This window comes from Notechis scutatus, chromosome 2, assembly GCF_049901735.1.
Source record: "Notechis scutatus isolate UNSWTSFEM ecotype Mainland chromosome 2, rNotScu1.2, whole genome shotgun sequence".
NCBI classification, from domain to species: domain Eukaryota; kingdom Metazoa; phylum Chordata; class Lepidosauria; order Squamata; family Elapidae; genus Notechis; species Notechis scutatus.
This window is the reverse complement of record NC_142010.1, coordinates 115,724,901-115,747,091: the sequence shown is the minus strand read 5'-3', so window position 1 is coordinate 115,747,091 and position 22,191 is coordinate 115,724,901. Positions and strand designations below refer to the sequence as shown.

The following is a 22,191-nucleotide window of genomic DNA, read 5'->3' as shown; positions in this document are numbered from 1 at the left end:
TTCTTCTCCCGACTATAGAAAGCAGGAAATGTCGCTGTATTTGCATATATATTTTTTACACAGAAAAGGGAACTAGCGGCTGGGAAATACAATGCTGTTTCCCTACTTCAGTAGACTCCAGTTTCAACAGGCCAACGTCATGTAGCCACAATAGTAAGGAAATTGCATCTTCGCTGGACTCTTCGTGATTGACAGAGGCCAGGGTGGCATTTCCAGGAAATTTCTTGATGTGGAGGAACTCCTACGCAATCATTCAGGGAACTAGGTTCAAAGAAAGGAAAGAGAAATATCATCATACAATTCAAAGAGGAAACCAAAGATACCTGACAAGTCTGAGTGTCAGAAAATATCCCAGTTTCTTCTAAAAGCAAACTCACTTTATTGAGAAAGTCAGGGACTTAAACCAGAATCATTCCAGGAGCCATCCTTTCTGGGAGCAAGACAGACTGAATTCAGATACCTAAATATTACTGCTCCAAATTTACACTGTAGTTTTTTAAAAGTCTTTTACAAGCACTGTCTGTGTAATCTTCAGAATTTAGATTTCAGCAAGGCATTCGACAAAGTAGACCACAACCTACTTCTTAATAAGCTAGAAAAAAGTGGAATAGATAGCACTAGATGGACTCGCAACTGGCTGGCAAACCGTACTCAACGAGTAGTCCTTAATGGGTCTAAGTCTACATGGAAGGAAGTGAGCAGTGGGGTGCCACAAGGTTCCGTCTTAGGCCCAGTACTCTTCAATATCTTCATTAATGACTTAGATGAGGGAATAGAAGGGGAACTTACCAAATTTGCAGATGATACTAAGCTGGCAGGAATAGCTAACACCCAAGAAGATAGGCTCAGGATCCAGATGGATCTTGACAGACTAGAATACTGGGGCCATATCTAATAAAATGAAATTCAATGTAGAGAAAAGTAAAGTCCTACACTTAGGCAAGAAAACCCAAAAGGACACATATAGACTGGGTGAAACCAGGCTCAACAGCAGTAACTGTGAGAGGGATCTTGGAGTCTTAGTGGACAACCAGCTAAATATGAGCCAGCAGTGTGCAGCAGCAGCCAAAAAAGCTAATGCAATCCTAAGTTGTATTAACAGAGGGACACAATCAAGATCAAGGGAAGTACTAATACCACTCTATAAAGCCTTAGTAAGACCACACCTAAAGTACTGCATCCAGTTTTGTTCACCACATTATAAAAAAGATGTTGAGACTCTAGAAAAAGTACAGAGAAGAGCAACCCGGATGATTAGGGGACTGGAGACTAAAACATATGAAGAACGATTACAGGAACTGGGCTTGGCTAGTCTAGTAAAGAGAAGGACCAGGGGAGACATGATAGCAATCTTCCAATATTTGAGGGGCTGCCACAGGGAGGAGAGGGGTCAAGCTAGTTTCTAAAGCGCCTGTAGGCCAGACAAGGAATAATGGATGGAAACTGAGCAAGGAGAGATTCAACCTGGAAATAAGGAGAAACTTTCTGACAGTGAGAACAATCAACCAATGGAACACCTTACCCTCGGAAGTTGTGGGAGCGCCATCAGTTGGGACTTTCAAGAAGAGATTGGACTGCCATTTGTCAGAAATGGTGTAGGGCCTCCCGCTTGGGCGGGCGGGTTGGACTAGATGGCCTACAAGGTGCCTTCCAACTCTGATTATCTGTTATCTGTTACTGCATAACTTTGTGTTTTCTGCATTCCTCTGTGCATGTGTGAGTGTGCAATCAGAACTAATACCTAAGATAAAACTCTGGCTTAGGCTTATGGCAGTTGTGTCTGGGTATCTGAGGAACCACCTAATCCCAAGAGACTAACCCACCCCACACATTCCAGAGGAAAGAGCCCACTTTCGATCCCTTCAGCCAAAGACTCTGTTATTCTATTCTATTCTATTCTATTCTATTCTATTCTATTCTATTCTATTCTATTCTATTCTATTCTATTCTATTCCTATTCCTATTCCTATTCCTATTCCTATTCCATTCTATTCCTATTTCTATTCCTATTCCTATTCCTATTCTATTCCTATTCTAGATGGCAGGGTCCAGGAGAAGAGCCTTTTCAGCTGTGGCCCCTGCCCTCTGGTATAATATTCTCAAGTCAGAGGTGAGATCAGCCCCCATACTCCTGGCCTTCCGGGAGAGGCTCAAATTTGGCTCTGCCAGTTGGCCTGGGGCGCTGACAGGAGCTTGCTACATTGGGCTGAAGGGATAGACAAGATTCCTACCTCCAGGCAGCCCATCATCTTGGATTTTCATTTTAAAGTTTACGGTAACTTTTTATTCTGTTTTAATTGTCTTTTGCACTTCCTAACTTTTATTACATTGTAAGCTGCCCAGAGTTGTTGTATTAGTCAGTTGGGTGGCATAGATATCCAATAGACAAACAAACATTTCTAAATGGCCCCAGATTAGGGAAAAGGCCAGAGTATGTTCACACACACACACACACACACACACACACACACACCTGGAAGAACAGCATATGCTTTGGTGGTCATGCAAAAGGATAGCTAATAAATGATAGAAGAAAAGTACTTGGCCTGAATTAAATGGTATAACGTCACTTTAAAAGGTTTAGGGGAACATACATTCAGTTGTATCTCCACTCCTGGGGATAAATAAAACACTCATCCGTCCAAATTTCAGCCGTTTTCCTTCCTTTCATTTTAAGCAGTATTTACTTCTTTTTTTTTAATCAGCTGGTTTGCCTGGAATTTATTTTGACATGATGAGAGCAGAATTCTTTTGGTTTCTAAGATGGCTGAGTAAATTTCTATTCTAAGAAAATGCTTTTTGGAAAATACCCCACATGCATGATGCGTGTACAATATGGAGGAATGTTTTAATCAAAGCAAGATTGCTACAACAGACGTTGACCATCATTCCTGTCTACCTCCCCCCCCCCCACACACACACACCATTGCCATTTCCTTCCTAAATTGGGAAGACACTCATTGAAGATGACAAGAAACACAATGTCTCATCTCACTGGCATTAGAATGCCGTCACCCAGGCAAACAGTCTCCATGAAGCTCCTCCAGAAATCTGAGTTTTGAAAATTTGAGGAGATGCCAGCTGACCATGAAGGGGAAACAGGAGGAGGGTTTTAGGAATCTTTGCCACCTTGAGTTACTTATAAAGTAATAAAGATGGGGTAACAGTCTAACCAATCGATCAATAAAGATGGGGCAAGCTGGTTTGGGGCTGAAGAGAAAACCTTACTGTAAGACAGCATTCAGTAAGACGAACTCTTCCTTCCTTTGTGAAAATTCACTCGTGGCATATGAGTCATATTCGTTTTGGATCTTAACCATGAAATAACGATATTCCAACAGCATCTTTTTTTTGCTTACAGTAGTTTGAATGGCATTGTCTTTCCTTCATCCCCAACCCATGAGTAAGGCAACCATATCATCCTTTGCTGTGCTGAAAAGGCCTTCTCTCCTCTGCTTCTGACACTCTCCGAGATGGAAGGAAGTCAGATGACTAGCAGCGATGGGGGACAAAGATAAATAGAAAAGAGATAGAAATTAGCAAGAAGGGACAGCAACTATCATATCGTTATGTTGTTTTCTGCTGACTCAAGGATGGTTGCAAAGCATTCTATTCTGGTCATGGAGAAAACCTATACGCTGGTGTTGGAAGAAATATCCTTCTGGGTTCAGTTCCAAGTGGGGGAAAAGACACTGGAAACATGGAGGCTGTTTAGAAAGATGGTTTAATGGTGGACAGGACCACGTGCCTTGGAACTCCTGGGTGAAAAGGGAAGGGATGCTGAGAATCCCTTGGTTTCATACCCTCTGTTACGTCCCTACCTTAATGTTTCCTGTTCTTGTGTAAGAAATGTATCCCATTGACTGTCAGACTCCCAGGGGCGGGGGTCTTAGCTAACTTTGTAGGCTTTGTCTGGACCACATGGCTTCACCTGAGTGCTGGCTACTGCAATCTTCCCAAGTGCCATGTGGTGAGATGGGTAATCCTATCATTTCCTGAGGGCCATGTCTTAATCCCATCACCCTGGAACTGAAGTGGGAGCAAGGAGCTGCAGGAAGCTGCTTTGTCTTTAAAACGTGTTTCTCCTTTTCTTCATCCAGGAAAATATAATAGTCTGCCTTTTTAATATTTCCTTGGATATTTCATTCTTCTAGGAGAGGGGTGGGTGCTAACTTTCTACACTGGCTATCTTTATTTGCCAAAAGAAGAGCATTGGATCCCTTTTAAATCTGTCATCCTGGGGGTTTGTCATTATTTTCTGGTGTATTTTTTGGTAACTCTGTCCTCTCAATAAATGCAAACACTCAACAGTGTGAGCGTGAGTACGTATTAAAATTGGGGCAAGTTATCTATGGTCACAAAAGGTAGTGAACTACAGGTAGTCCTCGACTTACTATCACAATTGAGTCAAAAATTTGTTAAGCAAAACAAAAATTTGTTAAGCAAAACAGTTGCTAAGTGAATTTTGCCTCATTTTACAATTTTTCTTGCCTCAATTATTAAGTGAATCACTGCAGTTGTTAAGTTAGTAACATGGTTGTTAAGTGAATCAAGTTTTCCCATTGACTTTGCTTGTCAGAAGGTTGCAAAAGCTTATCTCCTGACACACACACCGTCCCCCAGGACACTGCAACCATCATAAATATGAGTCAAACATCCAAATTTTGATCATGTGACATTGAGAATGCTGTAATGGTCGTAAGTAGCTACATAGCCAAAAAGGCATTAAGAGTTGTTAACCTAATCCTATGTAGCTTTTTCTCTGGTAATATTACACTAATAACTACAGCATACAAAACATTTGCTAGACCAATATTTGAATACAGCTCATCAGTCTGGAACCCGCATTACGTATCTGATATTAACATAGTTGAGAAAGTCCAGAAATAAGAGTTCTCCACTCCTCTACTCGTTGCAGAATACCTTATGCCACCAAACTCGAAATTCTAGACCTAGAAAACCTAGAACTACGCTGCCTTTGGTCCGATCTAAGTATAGTATATAAAATCATACATTGCAATGTCCTACCTGTCAATGAATACTTCAGCTTCAACCATAACAATACAAGAGCACACAATAGATACAAATTCAAGGTTAACCACACCAAACTTGACTGCAGAAAATACGACTTCAGCAACAGAGTGGTCAATGTCTGGAATACTCTACCTGACTCTGTGGTTTCTTCCCCAAACCCCAAAAACTTTAACCTTAGACTATCTACTATTGACCTCACCCCTTTCCTAAGAGGTCTGTAGGGGGTGTGCATAAGTGCACCAACGTGCCTACCGTCCCTGTCCTATTGTTTCTGTTTATTTTTTTTTATTTTTCTTATATGTATCCATGTATTCATAACTATGTTTTTACTTATACCTATTATCTTGTAAGCAATTGACAAATCAAATAAATAAAATAAATAAGTGTGAAAAAGGGTCATAAGTAAGTTTTTTTTCAGTTATGTTGTAACTTTGAACGGTCACCAAATGAACTGTTGTAAATCAAGGACTACCTGTATTGTAATTCTCTTGCTCCCTACACCTTCCATCACTTGCCATCAATATTAAAAGTCACAGAGTCTGTTTGTCATAACATTCTTCTGCATATGAAATGAGACAAAGTTATGGACTTAGCTATTCTATTATACCATCTTCTGTTAAAAAAATTAAAATGTAATAAAATTTATAACAAGAATGTATAACTATTTGTTGGAAGTGGAATTAGAAGAGGAAATGGGATCAAAGGGATCAATGATTGCCTGGGCAAAAAATGTAGGGCATAATATAAATTTAGAGGATGGGGAAAAATGTGGACTGATAACTGTAAATTGACATTGTCAAAAGCATTTAAAGAAAATCAATATAAAATGTTTTGTAGGGGGCACCTAGCCCCAGCAAGACTGGCCAAAATGTATCCAAACACAAAAGCAGAATGTTGGAAGTGTAAATATAAAGAAGGAACATTATTCCATATGTGGTAGCAGTGTCCAGAGGTTAAAAAATATTGGATGAGGGTACAAAGATGGTTATTAGAAATTACAGATCACAAATTAGAACTCGAACTGGAAATATTTTTATTAGGAATAATTAAGGGAAAACTGAGCATGGTCATCCGATACATCATTATAAATATCATAACTGCAGCGAGAATAGTCTTCGCACAGGGATGGAAGAAGGAAAAGATACCATCTGAAGAAGACTTGACACAAAAAATAATGGATTGTGTGGAACTGAATAAATTCACAATAGAATTAAGAGGCAAAGATGATTCAGACTATTACGCAGTTTGGGATAGGTGGTACAGATGGGTGGAGGATAGAAATAAGAGTTGATGTTTATGTATAAAAGGAGATGCATGTATTAATAATGACATGAACACTGTTAATGTGAATAGAGATTTGTATTTTTGTTTTTTAAAAATAAAACATTTTAAAAAAATTAAATGTAATCCTTTACATGGTGGAAAGGTTTGGGCAAATTTCAGATGCTAAATATCATCTTTTAGGAAAGTGAAATGAAAGCTCAGTTGCACTTTTGACCTCACACATGACAGCATCCCAGTCGCTTAGTGTCTTTCTGTGGTTCCTCTTTTATGCTCTACTCAAGCTGTCTGAGTTAAACTTACCAGGGCAGAGCAGCCTGGAAATGCTTTTGTTCCTATAGCACCACCATACAATGTGTCTTTTGACAACATACAGGGGTTGCTCTGGATCATACGGTTTTATAAAATAATCAGGTGCCAAGCTGCAGCTTCTGATAGTCTTCACAGCAGTTATAAATATGATTATATTATATAACCTCTTTCTTTAAAGATATATCATAACACTCTTTTTTTCTATATAAACCCTAAATCACATCTTCTTCTTTTTTAAGCAAAAGGTCCACAAGGGGTTTCCAGTCACCAATAAATTTCTCTAACCAAAGAAGATAGTTTAAACATCTTAGCAAGATTTGTCAATTTCATCAACCATCCCTCCATAGTGAGAACAGATAGTCCTCAACTTAATTCAGGACAGACCCCGCAAAAAGTGCTTACTACCCAGTTCTGAAGTTCCAATGGCCACCCCTCAATACAATCACATGTTGGTTAGGTTTATCTAGAGCTCAGCCTACCTTCCCAATGGCCTTGGTGGAACAATAAAAATGTAGTGTGACTCACAACAGTTGTGCCTCTGTAACAGGGGAGTAGATGGGAGGGACCCGTTTTATATGTAGATAATTTTAAAAGATTTTTCATTCTGTTTTCATTATTTTTTATAAATAATTCAAGGCAGTGAACATATCCATCATACTTTCCTCTGCCTATTTTCCCCACAGCAACAATCCTATGAGGCTGAGAAAGAGTGACTGGCCGAAAGTCACCAGCCAGCTTTCATGGCTAAGGCAGGACTAGAATTCACAGTCTTCCACTTTCTAAAGGTAAAGGTAAAGGTTCCCCTCGCACTTACGTGCTAACCATTTCCAGCTCTAGGGGGCGGTGCTCATCTCCGTTACAAAGCCGAAGCGCCAACGCTGTCTAAAGACATCTCCATGGTCATGTGGCCGGCATGACTAAACTCTGAAGGTGCACGGAACTCTGTTACCTTCCCACCAAAGTGGTCCCTATTTTTCTACTTACATTTTTGCATGCTAGGTTGGCAGAAGCTGGGACAAGTAACGGGAGCTCACTCTGTTACATGGCGCTAGGGATTCGAACTGCCAAACTGCTGACCTTTTTGATCGACAAGCTAAGCGTCTTAGCCACTGAGCCACCATGTCCCTTTCCATTTTCTAGCCTGGTCCAAACTGGCTCTCTAGGGGAAATGAAAGCTGAATCCTCGGGCCTCTCAGCATGAGTTCAATTGACTAGATGTTTTAGGGAGCACTTCTGTGCCATCCATAAACTAGGAGGGTTATTACACCTCTCCAGTAAGGATTTTTGCAGATGGATTCATTTGAAAACTGGCCCGAGCAACATGATGAAAAATGTAACATTTAGGCAAACTCACATGCCAATTTTATAAAGAAACACATGAGTTTGTTTATTTATTCATTTATTTGATTTCACCTCACCACAATCTAATAGACTAAGCAGTTTTCAAGTGCAATATATATATATATATATATATATATATATATATATATATATATATATATATATATATATATATATATATATATATATATATATGGTTCTTAAGTTTTCACGTAGTTCTTTTAAAGTTGTACCGTATTCAGCTTCATCTGCCACATCAGGTGTATTTTGTGTGTGTGTGTGTGTGTGTGTGTGTGTGTGTGTGTTCCACATCATTAAGTAGTTGTGCTTTTACTTTAAAAGCACAACTATAATGACGTGGGAAAATACCCGGACAAAGCTGAATACCATACATACACACACACACACAAAAAAGCCATCATAGCATCAGAGAACAAACATCCAGTAGAAGAGCCATCTTCTGGAAGCTAGCCAAGGTTGGAACAAGTCTAACCTCAGATGGGAGGCCGTTCCAAAGGGCTGGGTGTCACCACCCAAAAGCAATGCTTTCGACCATCCTCCTCCTTGACGTTCCAAAGGTGTGGAGGAATCAATACCTTGTTCTCACACGATTGCAACATTTGGACCAACGTCATTAAGGAGATGCAGTCATACATGTGGTTTGGTGCTGAGACATAATGCCTCCTGTATGTTAACTCTGGCACTTTAATTGTACTTGGAAGCCAATAGGTAACCAATGCAGGGCTTACAAAATAGGTGTCACGTATTCCCACTAATGGCTGCTAGGAAGCACTAGGAGTGTTGCAATCTGTATCAACTGAAGCTTCCAGATGGTTTTTCAAGGCGGACCCATGCAGAGTGCTTTGCAATAGTCATGGTAATGGGGATATAAGCGGCCATCACAAGATTCCCTGAGCCCAGGAAAGGCCACAAATGGTGCACCAGTCAAAGTTAAGCAAAGCCTCCACCTGCTGTTCTAGAAGAAGCCGCAATTCCTGCAGGCCTTCCAAATTGTGGATCTGCTCCTTTGGGGAGCAATGGCCTCCCGTCCACAATAATCACTGGGTCTCAAAGTGAATCCCAATGTATAAGAGCAGTTCTGTTGTGCTGGAGCTTAACGTCAATATCTACCTGTTTTCTTCCATCCAGGCACTGAGAGAGTATTTCAGCGGGATGAATTATCGCTCCAGAGAAGTCTGATTTGCAAGATGCAGCTGGAAAACAAAGGCAACTTCCTTGCTGCTTAAGTTCAATTCCTGTGAAATATACACTAGATACAAGGTCAGGATTGAAAACCGGCCCCAAGTTCCACATTCAGGATGCCAAGAGAATTGTGCCAAAGCTGAAGTTTATTTATTTGTTTGTTTGTTTGCTTGCTTGCTTGTTTATTTGTATAAAAAGGAAGGATTGTATATACATTTGCTATTTCTTAGAATTTGGTGCACAGGATTCAAAACGCTCATCCAAACTAGCCCCTGCAAAAATAAATTCGAATAATTGCTTTGGTAGTGGTGCAAGGATTAAATATAAGAAAACATGGGAAATGTGTTGCATAAACTGTCCTCATGATAATTTGAAAGGCCATCATTGTTTAGAGTGATTTATCCAGGCATCTTGTGATGCTTTATGCCACTGTTCTCTATTCACAGGATCACATGAAATACATGGCAGGAAAGTGAGAGGGGAAAAGATAAAAGCCACAGCCTACTTGATCCTGTGCATTAGATAAGGAAGCGTAAAAGACAGAAATGAAAAGTAGCTTTATACAGAATACAAAGCTTTTAGATGCTTGAGATAGCTGCTGGATGTTTCCACGCAGCTTGTCCTGCATTAACAAAAATGCTCCTTTACCAAAATAGTCACTTCCCAGCAGGCTTCGCAAAGCCTCTCTACTGCCCGTGGGAAGCTGGTGCCCTCCCCCCGCACCTTTGGGCGCCTGGATTCTCCCACTTGGCATATTTCCAGAACAAGTTTGCTTTGATTCCATACAGGTTGAGCAAGAAGTAGTTACTCCCTTCCTCCCTTCTGCCTATAGGGCAGCTGGCAACCAGTAAAAGTGGGTGGAATAGAGTTCAGCAACACTTACACAATTATACATGGGGCCTGCTTCCCGTCAGCCTGTACACAACCACCGCATGCTCTAGTTTTATCATCTGCATGTTCTACACCTATCATACACGTACACATCTACAAATCTAGTTCAATCACCACCCTTGATTCCTCTCACCTAGTTCTCAGGTTACCACCTTGGAATCAAAACACTATATTCTATGTTTCTCTCTAGAGGGCTCCTTGGTTTCACAAAACAGCTTTAAATGAAAGAAGCTGAAAAGGGTAAGGAGGGGGGAGGGGAGCCCCTTCAATGTTTTCTTCACATTTCTACCAATCAGGTATTTCCAGTAAGTGTGGTCTGTTAGCTGGCGATCATGGGAATTGGTATCTAATACATCTGTAAGATACCAGTTGGGGAAGAATTGCTTATACACTGCTTGATAAATATACTAAATGTTTTAGGACGGATTACTATTATCCCAATGGCATAACCAATATGCATTTTAGTCTATCCATTGGATGCCTGGTGAGTATTTTAAGGGTCTGCCCAGAGTATGGGAAACAGATCAGGAAAAATCCTAACAGAGCAAGGGAAATAAGACATAAGCATTACAGAAATGAGGTGAGGTGATACACAGTTGGAACATAGCCCTGCAAGACTACAACTTACTCCAAAGAAACAGACTCAACAGAAGAAATGGAAACACTATACCACTGTATATGTTAATCTATTTTTCAGTCACATGTATAGATCACTGTAATTCTAAAGGATTGTTGGTGATTCACAAAGATAAACAGAATAAATAGTTTGCAATTAAAATACACAGTTAAAAGAATCTGCAAATTAATTAATAAGCAAATTAATTGCATTAATTAATAATCAAAAAATGCAAAATGTATCAATAACACCATTCAAATTGGTGTCTGGGACATGATATAATTATAAAGCCTTCTAGAAAAACTGTTTTCAGGACAATAGTCAAAGTGGGTGCTAACTGGATGCTCATTGGGAGGCCATTCCAAAGGATTAGCCATACTGTCAATGGTGGCCCCTCTCACTTCTTGAAAGAAGGGAACCACTACCTCTAATCTCTAATCTCTGCTAGATTGAACTGGCTTGGCTAGGCCAGTTCTAATGAGAGAAGCACTCCTGCAGGTAACCTGGTACCAGATACACAGAGAAAGCATACGCCAGCATGGAAAATGTGGGTAAGGATAAAAGGAAACAAAAAGAAAATAATATAATCCTAGGAATTATTGTAGCCTACCTAGATAGGCAAAATGTATGGATGAGTTGTTTCTGTGCCAAGTAACCACAGAAACAGACTCTTTTAAAAAGTCAAGCAATTGTGACAATTGGAGATTTCCATTATCTTGATATCCATTGGAATCTAACTCTGACAACCATAATAGAGTTCAAGCAAACCCTTGTCCTCTTGCTGACAATTTCATTTGTCAAAAGATAGAAGAAAGAAAAAGGAGATCTAATCCTTCTAAAAAAGGGAAGGGATTGGAGAAGAAAGGTGACTCAAACCTCAAGGAGAAATTCTATGACTATATTCTTCAGTTCGTGATATCAAGGAGAGAAGAAATAGAAAAGGACCAGACTTTTATGCCAAACTTCAGAAGAACAGATTTCAACCAACTAAGAGGATAAGTCAGATCTAGTGGCTTAAACTACAGTACCATAAATGGAGAGCAAACCCCACTGCCTTCTAGCAATGAAGATGTTACCTAGTTGGATAATGAAACGTCTGCAAGAAAGCAAACAAGCTCAGAGAGCACGAAGGACTCTACAATTTTTGGATTTGTTGCAAATGTGTCATATCTGTTCAGAAGAACACCATGGACAACATACTGTACTTTGACTGCAGCAGCACGTTGATGGTAACTTCATTAATAAATCTGAAATATGGGCTACATTATTAGAAGCATTCAGGTAACAGGCTGAATAATCATAGTCAGAATATATTACTGCATAAATGGCTCCACATGAAGTGGAAGAATAGGGTCGAGTAGAATACCACAGTGTTCCCGCACCTTTCCACATTTTTTAAAATTTATGACATGGCTGAAGGGGTTGAGGCGATGGTTATCGTTTGCAGAGAATATACTGTAAAATTGGGGGAAGGGACTAAAGTATTAGAACAGAAAAGCAAAATTCAGGAAGATCCAGACAAGCTTGAACAGTACTATGAGCTGAAACAAGCAAGATGAAATTTAATAGCAAGGAATATAATGTCCTGTATGTGGCAAGAAAAAATGAAAAGCATAATATAAGACGGAGGAGATGTGGCTTGGCAGTAGTACATGTGAAAAGGTCCTGGGTGTTCTAGTATTACTGCTCATAAATTGAACATGATCCAAGAGTATGGTACAGCTGCTAAAAAGGCCAGTGGTATTTTGCAACATATTAATGGAAACTTACACATCAGATCATAGGATATAATTATTCTACTCTATTTTGCCTTGGTGAGGCCCCACTTAGAATCCTGTGTCCGGTTCCAGTTAATGGAGTACAAAATGGGCATTAGCAAAGGACAGAGTTCAAGGGAAGGCAAGCAAGATGATGACTGGAAATGATCCTATTGGGAATGTTTTTGGAACCTGAGTAAGTTTAGCCTATAGAAGAGAAGACTGAAGGGAGAGGAGTCACCAGGCTTCATATAATAAAGAGCTGTCATACAATGTAAGATATAATAAAGAGCTGTCATACAATGTAAGGACAAGACTTAGTTCTATGTCTTCCTGAAATAAAGTAGATTCAGATTAGATATTAAGAGGATTTTCTTGAGAATAACAAGGGGAATAAACTGCCTAATGAAATGGTACGGCCTCTTTCACTGGAAACAAGATCTGGATAAGCGGTTTCACAGATAATTCATCAAGCAGGAGATTAAATTAGATGACTTTTGAGATCTTTTTCAATTCGCTAATGATCCCATTTCACTATCCTTATGCTAAAATTTATCCTTGTCTCATTTAATTAAGGTATGTCAGTAAGGGGGATACCAGGAGTCAAAATAGAGTTAGAGCAGGTGTGTCAAACTCAAGGGGTGGTTAGATCTGGCCTGCGGGGCTGCCCTGGAAACAGTGAAGAACCTGCCCATGGTGCCTCTGTCAGCGAAAACAGAGCTTGCGAGGGCTGCGCACAGCCCTCCTGAGCTCCATTTTTGCTGGCAGAGGCCATCGCAGTTGAAAACAGAGTTCAGGAGCCCATTTTTGCTGGCAGAGCGTTCAGGCACCATAGGTGCTCTCTGACACGAGTGACATCATGCTGGCCACACAGCCCAGCCCCTCCCCCCCTGAGGTCAAACACAACCTTGATGCGGCCCTCAACGATATCGAGTTTGACACCCCTGAGAGGATCCAGAGTCACTCAACTTTCAGTTTAAGGCAGAGCGGTGGGACTTTTGATGCTCCAGATCTTCATACATTACAATTTCATTTATCACGTTAGTCAAGATGGATGGAAATTGGCAGAATATTTAAGGGTCACAGATAAATGTGCCCACTTCAATCACATATAGCTGATTTTCCCAACCGAATGTCCTCTGGCATTCTAGCCCCAATGTATCAAGTTGGTGTTATATTGGGTATCTTATACTGTAGACATGCACACATTACACGTCCCATTGGATCCAGTTTCCTTTAGCTTTACTCATTAAAGGATCTGGGGGCAGGAGATTGTTTGCTAGATATATTGTGCTAGCTGTAATTTAGTCACTCACATTTTACCAGTCTGCTATGTTGGATAAATCTAGCCTTCAAGTTACTGACATTTCAATATGTCTTGCAACCCAGACTACTGCATTAATTGGTTTAGTTAAATATAGATATTCATATGGTGTCATGTGAACACAGCAGTGAGTTATTTCCAATAGCTCTTAATCTGAGTTTTGCCTCAACAACTGTTAACTTTTCCTGCAAGGTCCATTGCAAACCACAATAATACCAAAATGACAAGTGTGCAATGACATCATCATGTAAGTGCTGTATTTTTGTATTTCTGTCCCCATCTCTGAGACAAGTATGTAAGCCACAAAATTATCATCATTATTCATATGATGCCCACTTGTTACCTCACAACATAGATGTCTTTCTTTTTATCAGTAACTAGAATAATTTATTGGGCACTTAAACACACATATATCATACATATTACCTTTGTAGGGTAAGTAATATTATAAAAAGGCACCCAAAATAGTAAGGAGTAGCAAATAAAAGATACTGAAGGTAGAAGATAAAATAAAAGGAAATTTAACTACATTTAGTTTATATGAATATCATTCTTTATATTTCTCCATATGTGTCTATCTTGCAAGTCATTATTGCTTTGACCATACCAATACTCCTGTGCATAGATTGTTATTTTTAAACTTCTCACCTCTTTCCTTCAAAGGGTTTTATCAGCTCAATCTGATAACCATCTCAAAACCACAATTTTCTCAGACCTTCCCCATCCTCTCAATTACTCCTTTTTCATGACTTTTGCAATTTATTCCTAATTCATTCATTGAAAATGTTGGATTAAATATTGACTGAGATATTGATATCTTCAACAATATTGAATATTCTGCAAATCGGTCAGGGTCTCAGCCAACAATAGTGCATTGTCTGCATAAAAAGTAACATTCAATCCCAACCAACACACCTTTAATGACATTACAATCATTCCTTACACTTACTTACTTACTTATTTACTTACTCACAAATACTGTACATTAATCAAAAATAAATACTGTGGAAATCATGAAGAAACCTGGATCTGTTGCTTTTTTTCCCCATCAGTATATTTAAGTCTGAATTATCTACAGGGATTGAAAGTATTAGTCTTTGTGAATCAGACAGGTACCTTTCCTATCTGGAGTTGCAGATTTTGAAATGGAAATCTTTGGCAAAGTTTATTCTATGGTTGCAGCAAGACTCATCAAGACTCAAACAGCAATTTTCAATACAGAAACTCAGCCCTGAAATATATGAAGTAAGTTCAAGGAAACAGAAGAACCATTGAGAAGATACAGAATGGATACCCTCGCCACTACAGAGCCCTCACAACCAAAAGACAGAAGGCAGAAAAGAGGGAGGATGAATGGATAGAGATACCTAAAAATTAAGGACTATTGGCAATAATCACTGTTACGGATAATCCTATAATGGCAAGCATTAAATTAAGTAGCTCTTGAGAGGATTAGAAAAGTATTGATCTATGTATCCCTCAGCACGTAAGTCCTTCTCTCTTCCAGCCAGTCCTTATACTATGCTTTTGTGGCTGAGTTGGTACGGGTGAAACCTAATTGAGAATCATGACTAATTTGTTCTTTGAATAACATCTCTGTACATCCCTCCAGAAGACGCTGGTGGGAATAAGAAAGGGAAAACTGAATCATAGCTCCTGGACAGCCAGTTATATTGCACAGAAAAAGGAAAAGAAACAGATGTTTGCCAGGACTTTGATTATAGCATACTACACAAGAACAACATGGGACTAATGTGTTTTCCCAACCCCCCATCTCACTGGGACCACCCAGGGCCATGGAGGCTTCCCTCTCCTACTGCCAGTTGCCATGGATCCTGTAAATAATGACCTCAGTAATAAACCATGAGACAGACTGAGTTAAGGTTGAGAGAGGGACACACCGTTCTATGTACATGAACCGGTACACATATGGCCTGTGTAAGGACTGGGGAGAAGAGAGGGCATGTCTTGCCATTCAAGAATCTATATGGAGAGACCGCCTTATTTTTAGACTAACCGAACCGAGGCAGACATCCCAGATGGTAAAAGGGTATAAAGTGGGCAATGGCAAAAGCCTATCCTGCACCCCTAAGTTAGCATGCTAAGGATAGTGCCCTACAATGGTGGGATTCAAATTGTTTTACTACCGGTTCTGTGAGTGTGGCTTGGTGGGCGTGGCATGGCTTGGTGGGTGTCGATGGCTTGGTGGGCGTGGCAGGGGAAGGATACTGTAAAATCTCCATTTCCTCCCCACTCCTGGGGGAAGGATACTGTAAAATCCCTCCCCACCCCACTAACCTGCTTTCCAGTTCTGTTCTCCTGTGCAGGGCAACAAAAGAAAACCCAGCCAATCAGCTGGGACTTGGGTGGCAGAGAATAGATGGGGGCGGGGCCAGTGCCAGTCAGAGACGGTATTTGCCGGTTCTCCGAGCTACTCAAAATTTCCGCTACCAGTTCTCCAGAACTGGTCAGAACCTGCCGAATACCACCTCTGGTGCCCTCCCAAAAACAAACCAAGATTTAACAATCAGACAGACAGCTTTTGATAACAGAGATAATGTGCGTGGAGAGCTCCTTGCCTTTCCAATCAAGGAGCAAAATATCTTAGCAGAGATCCTACCAATCTCTGGCAATTTTACACTAGCTAACTAAGCAAATGCAAGTCCTTCATAATAGAAGAGGCAAGTCATAGACATTCTGTCTATTCTGCCCCAAAGTCAGCAAGCAGAGAGCAGAGCTGGGAGAAGATCCACCCTTGGGTCACACACCCCCCAAAGAAAAAGGAAGAAGAAGAAGAACTGCAGGATGGGACAGGACTTTTCTAGCTATGCTTACATAGTGGAAAGGTTTAGAGTCTTTCCAAAATAGAAAGTGTTGTCATTTTACAGAAAATGAAATACCCATAGTGTTGTGAATCAATAAAAAAGTAACTAAGCCCAAATGCAAAGCGGGTTTTGAAAGCCTGCACACCTGATTGGTCCTTAAACAACGAACAAGGATTGGTCCATAACAAGTCCCTGATTGGCCCATATTAGGACACTTCTTATTGGGTATTAGTTGAACTTGTTGCACATATTATTGGTTAATAAGGTAGCAGCCAACCCTATAAAAGGGTTACTGCTGCCCATAGCCTTGCTCTGTTCTGTTCTATCTACTGTTATTAAAGAGTTGAAGTCACTGGTCAGATGTCTGGTCTCCATTATTCTCCCAACATAACACTGGCGACGAGGATGGGATACGGAGACCGAAGAGCTGACTGATCTACAGAGCAACCAACAGAGCACGTGGTCGAACACGCACTATCAACGGCAACATGGCCAGCGGTGCCGTACCACCCGCTCCATTCGACCCAGAAACCGAAGACTGGGAGTCGTACATGGATAGGTTCCAGATGTTTCTGGAGACCAACAACTTGAAAGATGCAACAGCCAGCAAAAAAAGAGCTGTATTTCTAACCCACTGCGGGCCTACCGTGTTTAAAATGGCAAAATCACTTGCCAAGCCAGCCGAAGTAAAGCGATGGACTGGGACGTCCTCGAGCCTTTGCTACGGGCCCACTACGCGCCCACCGTGCCAACCTTAGTCAGAAGGCACGAATTTTACCAGAGGGTCCAGCGGAAAGGCGAAAGCATTGCCAACTACGTTGCAGACCTCCGCAACCTTGGAGGCCTCTGCGGATTCTCTAACTTAGAAGAAGCCCTCCGAGACCGCCTAGTTCTGGGCCTAGAAGACTGCACGATCCAGAGCAAAATCATGGCTAAGGGGACATCAGCCTCACCGATGCCCTTAAAGAAGCCACTGCAGCAGAGGCGACCAAGAAGTCGGCAGCCCGAATCGCCGCACCAACGCACTGCTACGTCAACTCACCAATGATACCTCGCCTCGCTCAGAGAGACACCCGGTATCGACTCACCATGAAGACCTAGAATCCCCGTCAGAAAGTGATGAGGAAGAGGTCAACCGACTCCGAATGGAGCGAGACCAGTTCACACAACGCTCACTTCGACCTTGTGCAGGATGTGGGCGAATCACCCATGATCCAGCTGTAAATTCCTCGACGCACTCTGCGCGTTTGCGAAAAGAGGTCATATCGCAAAGGTTTGCAGAAGCAAACAAAACTCCAACTCCAAACCCCGACAGGCGAATGCCAGTCTTCAGGATTCATCGGCACACCCGTGACAAACTGAATCACCAATGGGGAAGCCACTCCTACAGAAACAAACCGTCCACCACTTCCACCAGGCGGGAAGAAACCAGGCGGGAAGAGACCCACCAGACAATTACCATAGGCCACGCTACATCCCTAGATGCCGGGAAAATCAGACTGAAGGTCGCTATCGAAAACAAACCTTGTGTGATGGAGGTGGACTCAGGATCATCCCTCTCGATGGTGTCATGGAAGACGCTCCAACAGCTCATTCCGACGATTCGCCGCCAAGACCTCAACCCTCAAAGGGTTATACTCAAAGATTACCAGGGTAACCGAATTCCCGTTGTCGGGTCCCGCCGATTCCAGGTCTCTTTCAAGGACCGCACTGTCGCACTGCCACTGACTGTCGTTGACCGTGACCGGCCTAGTCTCTTAGGCCTGCAATGGTTCAGACCGCTCGGAATCACTGTAGCGAGTCCACCGTGCGAGAGCAACGATTGGGAGGAAGCCCTCGTGCAAGAATTCCAAGACGTTTTCGCGAACGGACTAGGCAAGTACAAGGGGACCCCGATCTCATTTAACTTGAACCCTGAGGTAGCACCCATCCGCCTTAAGCCGCGTCGGGTGCCGTTCGCCCTAAAACCTAAAATCGACGAACAACTCGATAAGCTAATAGCACAGGGCGTGCTGGAATCCACCGACCACGCCCGGTGGGAAACCCCAATAGTGACGCCTATCAAGCCTGATGGGTCACTGAGAATTTCTTGGAGACTACCGGGCCACCCTAAACCACGCACTTCAGCAAAGTGCATATCCAGTGCCGGTAGTGCAACACCTGCTCCATTCCCTGGGCGGCGGGAAAGTTTTCGCTAAATTAGACCTAGCGCAGGCGTATCAACAATTGCCTGTAGATCCGGCCACCGCGGAGGCGCAAACTATCGTCACGCATAGGGGCGCATTTAAATGCAACTGGCTCCAGTTCGGGGTGAGCGTCACTCCAGGAATCTTTCAGAGCTTAATGGAAAGGCTGTTACAAGGAATAAGAGGGGTCGTACCGTATTTCGACGATGTACTCATCGCCGCCCCTAACAGAGACATTCTAGAAAAACGACTCCGAATGGTCTTACAGAGGTTCCAAGACGCCGGCCTCAAAGTTAAAAAAATAAATGCCAGTTATGTACCGAAAGGGTGGAGTTCTTGGGATACCTCCTGGACAGTCAAGGAATCCATCCCACTGAGGACAAATTAAAGGCAATTAAGAAGGCCCCCACTCCAAGGAACAAGGCAGATCTACAGGCGTTCCTTGGACTTATCAATTTTTATAACGTCTTTTTACCCAATAAAGCAACGGTAGCTGAACCATTACATAGACTCTTAGACAAAAAAGCAACGTGGGTTTGGGGACAACGTGAACAATATGCTTTCCAACAAGTAAAGAAATTGCTAACTTCTGATTCTGTACTTATGCAGTACAACGAAACTCTGCCGTTAACTATTACCTGTGACGCTTCACCTTTTGGGGTTGGAGCAATCCTGGCCCACATATTACCGAACGGAGCAGAAGCTCCCGTCGCGTTTTTTTCGCGAACTTTAGCTAAAGCTGAAAGAAATTATAGTCAGCTTGATAAAGAAGCTTTAGCTATTGTGGCTGCAGTTAAACGATTTCATGAATATGTGTATGGGCGTGCGTTTACAATAATTACTGATCATAAACCACTACTGGGGATTATTGCGGGTAATAAACCAACCCCGTATATATTGTCCCCCAGAATGACCCGCTGGTCTGAATTCTTGGCGGCGTACAACTACACCTTGCAACACCACCGGGAAATCAATTCTCCACGCTGATGCATTGAGCAGAACACCGCTCCCAGAATCGGTTGAAGATCCAGCCCCAACCATCACAACGCTGCAAATTGAGGCTCTACACGCGCCGCCATTGACGGCGAGACATTGCCCTCGAAACAAAACGAGATCCGACCCTGCAACACATCCTACGCTGGGTTGAACGTGGTTGGCCAACAGAACAACTATCACCTGAATGGGCGCCTTTCAAAGCCCGCCAAACCTAACTGTTTTCCCAAAAGGGCTGCATCTTGTGGGGCGATAGAGTCATAATCCCGGGCAAACTACAACGAACTGTTTTAGCGGTATTGCACGACGGACATCCGGGCATCGTGCGAATGAAAGCACTCGCACGGAGCTACGCCTAGTGGCCGGGAATCGACAAAAGAATCGAGGCCTGGGTCGCTACTTGTCAACGTTGCCAGGACGTCAGCAACGCCCCACCTAAAGCAAGCCCAACTGAATGGGAAACTCCGAGGGGACCATGGTCCCGTATTCATATTGACTTTGCGGGGCCTACAAAAGGGCACACTTTCCTTATTACAGTCGACGCTTATTCAAATTGGCTCGAGATCCATCGAATGAACACAACTACAACGGACGCAGTTATCAACAAATTAAACAGGTTATTTGCCACACATGGTTTTCCGGACGTTCTGGTTTCAGATAACGGCCCACAGTTCACAGCATTACCATTTGAACAATATCTTGCTGACCGGGCATCCGCCATGCGCTAACCTCGCCCACGCACCCTGCGGCGAACGGACGTGCAGAGCGCATGGTACAGTTTGTAAAAAGACCCTCCACAAAATGGAATTCGGCGACATTGATGAAAAAATCAATCGAATTTTATTGTTGCAGCACATCACGCCCCACAGCGTTACCAACAAAACGCCCGCCCGAACTTCTCATGGGGCGGAAACTACGATCGCACCTTGACCGGCTCCACCCGCATACGCACCCGAAAAGCCTTTCGGCTCCAGCAGCAAATGCCGGGAATTTAAGGTAGGCGATTTAATCTTTGCCAAAAACTTCTCCGGCGACCCTTTATGGATACCCGCAACCGTCACCCACCTCACAGGGCCTAGATCTCACCGCCTGCTAACAGGCGATGGGAGGGTGTGGAAACGCCACATAGACCAACTCCGTTCGAGATTACCACCCAGCGCCCATGGCTCCCGGGTTCACCAACTGAGGGGAGGAAATATCGAGAAATTGACTTCGATATGACAGATAGCAGGCCAACGGAAACCCTACGGCCCAGCGAAGTACCGGGAATCGAAGCAGGGAGGAGTTGACTTTCCCATGGGACGTGAACACGGGGAAACCGAACTGCGAAACCCGAAGAAACACTGATTGGTGGGGACAACCACAACGAAAGCAACACGGAATTTCCGTGCAGCGAAATGGAGCTTAACAGAGATCATCCAAACGCCTCACCGGAACCGGACTTTAGGCCAAACCCGGTGGAACCACGGAAATCATCCAGACAGACCAAACGGCCTGTCTATCTTGAGGATTTTGTTACAGCTCCCCTCAAACGAAGCCCAAGGGGGAGGGGTGTTGTGAATCAATAAAAAAGTAACTAAGCCCAAATGCAAAGCGGGTTTTGAAAGCCTGCACACCTGATTGGTCCTTAAACAACGAACAAGGATTGGTCCATAACAAGTCCCTGATTGGCCCATATTAGGACACTTCTTATTGGGTATTAGTTGAACTTGTTGCATATATTATTGGTTAATAAGGCAGCAGCCAACCCTATAAAAGGGTTACTGCTGCCCATAGCCTTGCTCTGTTCTGTTCTATCTACTGTTATTAAAGAGTTGAAGTCACTGGTCAGATGTCTGGTCTCCATTATTCTCCAAACATAACACATAGGAATGGTATGCTCCACCTGAAAGAATACAGTACAGGCCGTCCTCGACTTATGACCACAGTTGAGCCCAAAATGTCTGTTGTTAAGCAAGACATTTGCGATGAGTTTTGACCCATTTTACAAACTTTCTTGCCATAGTTTTTAAGTGCAGTTGATCACTGCGGTTGATAAGTTAGTGACCCGGTTGTTAAGTGAACCTGGCTTCCCCGTTGGCTTTGCAAAAGGTGACCACATGACCTTGGGACACAGCAGCGGTCATAAGTATGAACCAGTTGCCAAGCATTCGAATTTTGATCACTTGATCATGGGGGATGCTACCGAGGTTGTAATGTGAGAAATGGTCATTTTCAGTGCTGTTGTAACTTTGAACGATCACTAAATGAACTATTGTAAGTCAAGGACTACCTGTACTTTAAATAAACTTAACGTGAAAAATAGGCATAAATTTAGTAGTAATTGCCAGCTTTATATTTCTCACATGATTGTTACTGCACTTAAGTAATTTCTAATTAATTCTATGCAACCCTAAAGTTTCCATCCGTTACTTCTTGTCTTGTCCTC

At 42.4% G+C, this 22,191-nt stretch overlaps 2 long non-coding RNA genes across 2 annotated transcripts in view; one reads left to right on the top strand and one right to left on the bottom strand.

The window, feature by feature from the left end:
* Positions 1-234: 234 nt before the first annotated feature.
* Positions 235-22,191, bottom strand: part of LOC148132202 (uncharacterized) — a 63,055-nt gene continuing 41,098 nt past the window's right edge. Inside the window, exon 4 of the long non-coding RNA XR_015747689.1 lies at positions 235-261. This is a non-coding gene — a long non-coding RNA (uncharacterized LOC148132202). The remainder of the gene's footprint in view (positions 262-22,191) is intronic.
* LOC148132203 (uncharacterized) overlaps positions 10,181-22,191 on the top strand; it is a 34,861-nt gene continuing 22,850 nt past the window's right edge. The window contains exon 1 of the long non-coding RNA XR_015747690.1: positions 10,181-10,302. This is a non-coding gene — a long non-coding RNA (uncharacterized LOC148132203). The remainder of the gene's footprint in view (positions 10,303-22,191) is intronic.